An 8,160-nucleotide genomic window follows, 5' to 3' on the forward strand; every position below is an offset into this window, starting at 1 on the left:
TACTGTAGATGTTGGGTTAGTTTTTTAGCAGGAAGGCAATCAGTCGGTGGTTGAATATTGTGACTCAGATTTTGCGGGTGATCTGGACAAATGAAGATCAACTACTGGTTATGTGTTTACTTTTGCAAAGGCACCAGTTAGTTGAAAGTCTACTTTGCAGTCAACAGTTGCTTTGTCTACAACAGAGGCAGAGTACATAGTTATTACAGAGACTGTAAAGGAGGCAATTTGGCTTCAGGGTTGCTAAAAGAGCTTGGTATTGGACAAAAAAGTATCACAATTTTTTGTGATAGTCAAAGTGCTATTAAATTAACGAAAAACCAAGTTTATCATGCAAGGACGAAGCACATTGATGTTCGGTATCATTTCGTACGAGAAATCATAGAAGAAGGAGGAGTCACGGTGAAGAAACTTCATACTACAGAGAATCCTGCTGATATGCTGACAAAAGTGGTGACTGCGGTCAAGTTTCAACATTGTTTGGATTTGATCAAAATTGTTGAACACTGAAGATTGAAGATGAAGACACAACCAAAATTTGTTATTGAGAGAAAATTGAAGATGTGGAATTTTGCCAAGGTGGAGATTTGTTGAAGATGTCAAAAGTCTCACATCGGGAATTTGACAATTTTGGTTGGGAATTTTTCCCTATAAAAGGAGGCCTAATGTTTAGGATTTAAAAACACACCTCTCATTTGCCTTCTCATCTTCTTAAGGCATTTGTATCTTCTCTCTCTTTAGTATTATTTCACTTGTATTTTTAGAGTAGAATAAAATATTGGTTGTGTCTGAGGAAGTAGGCAAAATTGGCCGAACCTCGTAAATTCTGGTGTTCTTTTTTATTGTTGTCTTATTATCTTATTTATTATTTAGGGGCTGCCATAATTTTGGTATAGTAGTTGTGACTCATTCACACTATATACATTCGGTTTCCGCAACATTCCCCATGTTCTCTCTCAATGATGCACTAAAATGTGGGTGAAGATCAATCAAACTTTTCTTCATTGGCACTCAAACTAATAGGAAAAGAGATCATGCATTAACATAAACTAAACAGAATTCACTATCCTAAACTACCCAAGATGGGGAAAAGAAAAAACTTGATTTCTTACAAAAGTATGCAAGTAAAGCTAATCACTAGTATGTGGTAGATTACTCATTTTCTTGAGCCGATGGTCTATCGGAAACAGCATCTCTATTCCTCCGGAATAGGGGTAAGGTCTGCGTACACACTATCCTCCCCAGACCCCACTTGTGGGATTCAGCTGGGTAGTTGTTGTAGTATGTGGTAGATTACATGGTTGCATCTTACAGATACATTTTGACTTGGATTGTCAAGGAATCTGCTCTGCTTTACTCATAAGCTGCAGCAAAGATTTAGCATTTCTTTGGCCCCTATCTGTCCCACTATCAGCTATCTCCACTAAATGCTCATACACACCATACTGAAGTGCCGCGAGCATAAGATTTGAATTATGTATGCTTAACCTATGAAGCATAGCCACTGCACATTCCTTGTTCTTTGGAGTGCCATCTCTGATCAGATTAACTAGTGTTTCAATGAAAGAAAGTTTTCCCATTTCTTGCCTTCCATCTTGATGTGTTGCAAGAAGTAACTGTATAGACAGGGCCTCATCAACCATGTCTAAGTTTTTTTCTCCAATAATTGAAACAACGGTGCTACAATCCCAGCTTCAGTCGCCAAGCTCACATTCTGCTCATTAAAACACAGATTGAAGAGTGCAGTTATCGCATCCTTCTTACCTCTGATTGTCCCATTTCTTAACAAATCTATCAATGGTGGGATGCCGTTAAATGAACCTATAGCTTCTTTGTTTTCATCCAGCATAGATAAGCTAAACAATGCTGCTGCAGAGTTCTCTTTAGCACCAAGATTTCCATTCTTCAGTATCTCAATTATGGCTGGAATAGGTTTTTCTTCAGATATAAGTCTCTTATTTGTTACATCAATCGATAAGTTCAAAAGCGTCGTCACTGCATGTTCCTGAACTCTTGAATCTGGATAGGACAGTAGCTGCACAAGTGGTGGGATTCCTCCACTATCTAGTATTGATCTTCTATTTTCTGGATTTTCTTTTGAAAGCATTCTGATTTCTGTAACAGCCTTTCTCTGAACTTCTAAATGACAAGAGGATAGATCTTGAATCAAGGACAAAAACTTTCCTTCACTTTCAACAGAGGGACTCTCCGGTTTTGGAGGTGGCTGCTTTTTAGGAAGTTGAAAATTGTTCTTCTCACACCATTGCTGGATTAAGTTCTTTAAAGCAAAATTTTGGGTAAATGACAAGTGATCCAAGCTTTGTCCCGTTTTCGGACATGTTCGGCAATTGGAATCCAGCAACTGCTGTATGTTCTCTCTTTCATATGTCTACAATAAATGAAATTATGGAAAAAACAAACAGTTATTACCACTTATCTCAGCAACTCAATTGCTAATACACATAGGGATTAACTTGAGAATTTTCAAACAGATGAAGATTACATGAAAACAGCCTCTTATCATATCTTACACTTAACTTCTGTGTATTTATTCTATTCTAGTTTTTTGTCTTTTGAGGTATGGGAGCTTGAACAGAAAAATCTCATCTTGGAAGTGGTGAACTCACCTGCCCGGTTGAGACAATAACTGGATCTGTCATAATCTCTAATGTGATTGGACAGAGAAATTCATTTGGAATTGCCAAAGAAGTCGATTTCTCGTGATCTTTAGGCACCAATGCTTCAGTTTCTTCAAGCCCTGCAAACCGTCTGAATTTGTTTAGAAGATCTATGATTTTTTGCGTCCCTTCTGCATGGCGACCTTTTCTTTCTCTAATCACTTTTCGTACTGATATTGTTTCTGCCCTTAGTTCCTTAACAGTATGCAAACCTAGCCTGTGTCCTAGTCTGTCTATGCTAGCGCTATCTACGTTCCTGTCATAATTAGTGGACAGTGCAACAATCAGATCCATGGCGAGTTCCATGTCTTGAGTATCATTTCGCGTCTTAGCTCTTCTAAATTGCACTCTCAGTAACTCCACCTGAAAACATGTTAACTAGGTAAACCTTTTTGCACATTTGAGCACATTATATAGATGCATTTGTACTAAAATATTCATTTCCTTGAAAATGTTAGACCCTATTTTAGTTTCATTCTTGCAAATATGTATGCCAAACTAAAACTAAAGCTCAACAATTTGGGTGACGTTATATGAATCCTCACTGTCCATGTCGATCCATTTAAGCTCATCTCAAGCTGATATTACCTCCTCACTATGTGTAATGTTAGACACAATTTGTTTTCTGTTTTTTTTCGGGGCAAAATGTTATGTCTGAAAAATCTAATCAGAAAATACAATACTCTGGTCTCCAAATACACTATCTAACATTATACATCAGCTGTGCTCAAGTATGTATAAGCAGCGCGCAAAAATGATTTAGCTCGAGCATGTATAAACAGCGGCACAAAAATGATTCATGATTTAAATTGTATATATCAGGTATGTACCTGTTCTTTCTCTTCATCTGAGATTCCAAGTTCATCATAAGGCATGCCCTCCAGAGCCTGACTTAATCTTTCATACACAGAATGAAATCTTCCCATAACAGCTTCACTTTCTAAGGCCTGCATAAATGTAACTAAAACAAATAAATTCACCCAATTCATAACACTCCCAAAAACGGAGTTGATTTTAATATAATGATGATATAATTAATTGGAAAAAAAGGGGGTTAATTATTACCAGGTAAATTTTGCTGCCACAATAGCAAGTTTTTAACAATTTTTTGGCAGAAGAGAATGCCTTCTTCAATTTCATCAAACATTCGATACCCGATTCAGGGATCTGTCCATCAAAATCCCTAATCTCTACCAAAAGAGGCAATAAAAGCTTCAATCTTTCAACAAGGTTATGACACTCCTCTCTCTGTGACTTCCTATACTCTTCATAGGATCCTACAGTTTGAATCACACCAATAAGTTCGCGAACCAATTCTCTTTTGTCTTGAGGACTTGTTTGGCAGCTCGATCCAAATTCTTCCTCCACTGTAACCGCTTCTTCATGCTCGTGCTCTCGTGCCTTCGCCATTTAATTATGCCTCCAAATCAAACATCCAAAAATTACACTAGGGGGAGCGGGCAGACGCTAATCCAGGATTTGAAGTTAACGGGTTTCTACAACAATCTCAAGTTAATATTATGCAATAATAACTGGATTCACATACAAACATCTATAGTTATTTTGTAAATTTTTTAACACATATACAAGGTCTAGATTTGTGTGAGCCTATAATTAGGGTCCAAAACTAATCAGTGTTGATCTGTTTGAAATAACGAAATCAAAGCCCTAACCCTAACCTTTCTATGAAGTTAAGGCTTTGATTTCTCTTTTGCTCAATTAATGTTCAGTCTGAAGAAAAAAAGTTGCAGTGGGATTTTCGGTTCAATGTTGGAGGAGGAGAAGACACTAAACGGATTTTGCGGATTTGGAAGTGCTGTGATTTTGAAAGTTCGTTACATTACATTCGGTAGTCCGTTAAGTTCCCTAGGGTGGCAAAATTGACCCAAGCCCATGTAACCTGCCCAACCCGTCCAAGTATTAATAGGTTTGGGCAAGAGTGATTTTGTTTATGGGCTGATTTGGGCTATGCCCAAAGTAACCTATGAAAAATCACTAGCCCAAATTGACCCACGATATTGGGGAGAAATTCAAAAATAGCCAGATTTACAAGTGGTCATTCAAAAATAGTCACAATTTCAAAAGTAATCGAAATTTAGCCATTTTTCATGTAAAGATAAATCTGAACGAAAACACTGTTCAAAATTTGAAAAAATACTCCAGCATAATATACTGAAACTCCAGTATAATATACCGGTCCAGCATAATATACTGAATATAGTGGAAATTAGAGCCAATCTCCAGTATAATATACTGGAACTTTCCGCATGTTGGAGTTCCAGCCTAATATGCTGGAATGTTCATACACAGGCACATCGATCTCCAATATATTATGCTGGAACTTTCCGTGTTGCAGCAAAATAGTGGCTATTTTTCAATAACTTTGCAAATGCTCGCTATTTTTCAATGACTAGTCCAAAAACTGACTAGCCCGTGCTATTTTTACACGATAGCGCCCAACAATGACCCATGTGAGTGCCTAAGATTGTCTCTTAAAGCTGGACATATGTGAACCTCCACCGATGTTCAATTAAATAAAAGGAGTAATTCCTTATCCAGAAAGGTGGACTTTAATTTATAATCTCACGATGAAATAGAATTATTTTGTTTGTTCTTTTATATATTTTTAAATCAAATAAATCATACTCTTTCGAATATCTAAAAATAAATCGGATTAATTTAATTTTAAAAGTGAAAAATTATATCTCATATGATTATTATCTTTGAGATGTTTCATCCTTAAAGAGTAAAATATTGGTTTGACTTAAAATCAAATACAATTGGAAATGAAAATTCAGTTGGAGATTGAATTAGTATTATTCTTAAAAATTTACCATGCAAATTAAATGATTCTCTAAGATTTCCATTTTTTTATCAATGATAATAATTAATAAGCTCAATACTACTATATTTGAAAAAGTTGTGATTTCAGATACAGAAAGAACTTTGATGATGTCTTACAAAAAGAAAATTTAAAATAAAAGAGAACAGATATGAAGAAAGTATAGATTTGTCATGGCATTTGTTGTCTTACAAGAAAAAATAAAAGGATATTCATATAGTAAAAATAATGGGTCAAGTTGGGCGGGTTAGGATATAACTGCTTGTTTAGTCCATCTTGATCCAACCCATTTTAGTCCAAGTAACATTTGGGTAGGGTTAGGCAGTAACTCATTTATTAGTTTAGCTCATTTTGACCCGCTCAATTTCAGCCCAACCCCGCACATTTGCTACCTCTAAAGTTCCGTAAGCGCATTTTTTTTGTATGGATTTAAATTATATATAATAATTGATGGTTTAATAATTTTTATACCCTATTAATAAATATAAATGTAATAGCTAATTAGTTACTATTTAATTAATATTTATTAAAAAATATACTTATAAATGATCTGATTGTTTAAACATTTTTTATACCGTCAATACATAGGACATAAACTCAATAAATATAGAGTTGTGACGCTGCAATGTATGGAGAGCAAATTCTATCCCTAGAAATATCCATATAGTGAAGCAACCAGCCCCCTTCAACAATGGATTTTAGCCCCAGTTATTTATAGGGAAAAAGATCAGATTTATCCCTCTACTTTAGAAAATTATCCATGTTTATCCGTAGTTCTACTATCGTCAAAATGTATCCCTATCGTTAAGAAAGTAGGCAAAATCATCCTTAACTCTAACGAATGTGCATGACCCAGCAACTAAAATGACACGGTGGACTCCATGTCAGTATTTATTTTTCATCTGTAAAAATGAATAAATAAACCCACTAAAATTAGTCTTCTCCTTCTCGGCTAACATACCACCATTGCTGCAAATTCAAGGTTCTTTTCCAGCTCCACAAAATTATTTCATAAATTTTCATCATTAGTTGTCACTGTTCGAACCACCACTCTAGGTCTTCCACCAAGAAAATACTCACCTTCTCTCCACCTCAGAAGTCATCAGCAATCACTCATCGAGAATATCCACCAAAAAGCTTTACTAGAAACCATCTCTATAAATACTTCCAGTCACTCATCAATAAATCACCTCTTTTCTCTCATCTCTCGCTCCTCTTTACTGGTCATAACTGGCCAGTATCACTCCTTTTTCCATAAATAGAATAAGATCTCGATCCAAAAGAAAGAAATCTCCATAAAAACCCATTTACCAGTGACCTCATATTTCTCTTTAAAATTCCACCCGATGGGAAAATCTTTTTTCGCTCGAATTTTTTTTCACTGCTTGAGCATATCAAAACTAGTAAAATCTCGACGGAACAATCTTTTTCAAAAACAAAAAATATAGTAATTATTAATAAATAAAAAAATCTTTGGCTTGAAATAAAAAACTTCGCCGAGGAAAATTAGCTATCTAGAACAATGCTCTTAATAGAATTTTAAGGATTGAGAGCCATTTGAATATTGAGAGAGATATTGGAAGGGATAGTTTATGAACAGAGAAAAGAAATAAAGAGGAAAGTGAAAGCTTGAGAAATAAAAATTGGATGAAAAAAAGGATACTTTTTTGGCTAAAATATTCTGACGAGGTGAAGAAAGAGGGGGATGGAAGGATTGTCACGACCCGAAATTTTCACCATCGGGATCGTAATGGCGTCTAACATTTTACTTGCTAGGCAAGACAATGTTAGAATAATTTACTTCTTTTAGCAGCTTAAACGATAACATTAATAACGAACCGAAATAACATATATGTTCTAAGTACAAATGCGGAAGCTAAACAGCCAACATCTATTATAATTCCCTGAACATGGTGTCACAAGTGCACGAGCTTCTAAATTAATAAACATAAAGGTTTGAAATAAGTACAAAGTTGTCTAAATGAAGTTGTACAGCTAAAAGAAAAGATGATCGGGACTCCAGGAGCTGCGGGCGCTGAACAACCGTACCTCAAGTCTCTGCAAATGTCCAATCTGAGCTCGCTAGTAACCGATGCTGTGACCAGCTCCAAAATCCACACAAAAAGTGCAGATTGCAGTATCAGTACAACCAACCCCATGTACTGGTAAGTGCCAAGCCTAACCTCGACGAGGTAGTGACGAGGCTAAGGCAGGGCTTATACAATATAACCCGCAATCTATAATAATGACAGAATAATTGAAATACGGTACAGAATTAAACAGCCAACAGGAAATGATAACCACGACCTCGAAAATAAACCAGTGTCATCCAAAATTACCAACCTCTACCGGCTCAAATAAAAATACCAAAAAATAACGCAGCTCAAGAAATAGAAACATATAGGTTGTTGCGGCGCGCAACTCGATCCCACCAAACAACACAGAATCCTCCCTTATTTCACCGTAACAACATCAACAACAATAAATAATATATATCGGGGCGCGCAACCCGATCCCACTATATATCAATATCAATATCATAATTTACCCTTATTTCACCGTATCAATCCACCCTTATTCCACCTGCTGTGACGTGCAACCCGATCCCAATGTACATACGTATTCACCCTTATTCCACTA

General features: G+C 36.0%; 1 pseudogene; it reads right to left on the minus strand.

Moving 5' to 3' along the window:
- Window positions 1-977: 977 nt before the first annotated feature.
- Window positions 978-4,486, minus strand: LOC107802479 (U-box domain-containing protein 15-like; annotated as a pseudogene).
- Between the last annotated feature and the right edge of the window lie 3,674 nt (window positions 4,487-8,160).

The sequence above is a fragment of the Nicotiana tabacum genome, chromosome 20 (genome assembly GCF_000715075.1).
Source record: "Nicotiana tabacum cultivar K326 chromosome 20, ASM71507v2, whole genome shotgun sequence".
NCBI lineage: Eukaryota > Viridiplantae > Streptophyta > Magnoliopsida > Solanales > Solanaceae > Nicotiana > Nicotiana tabacum.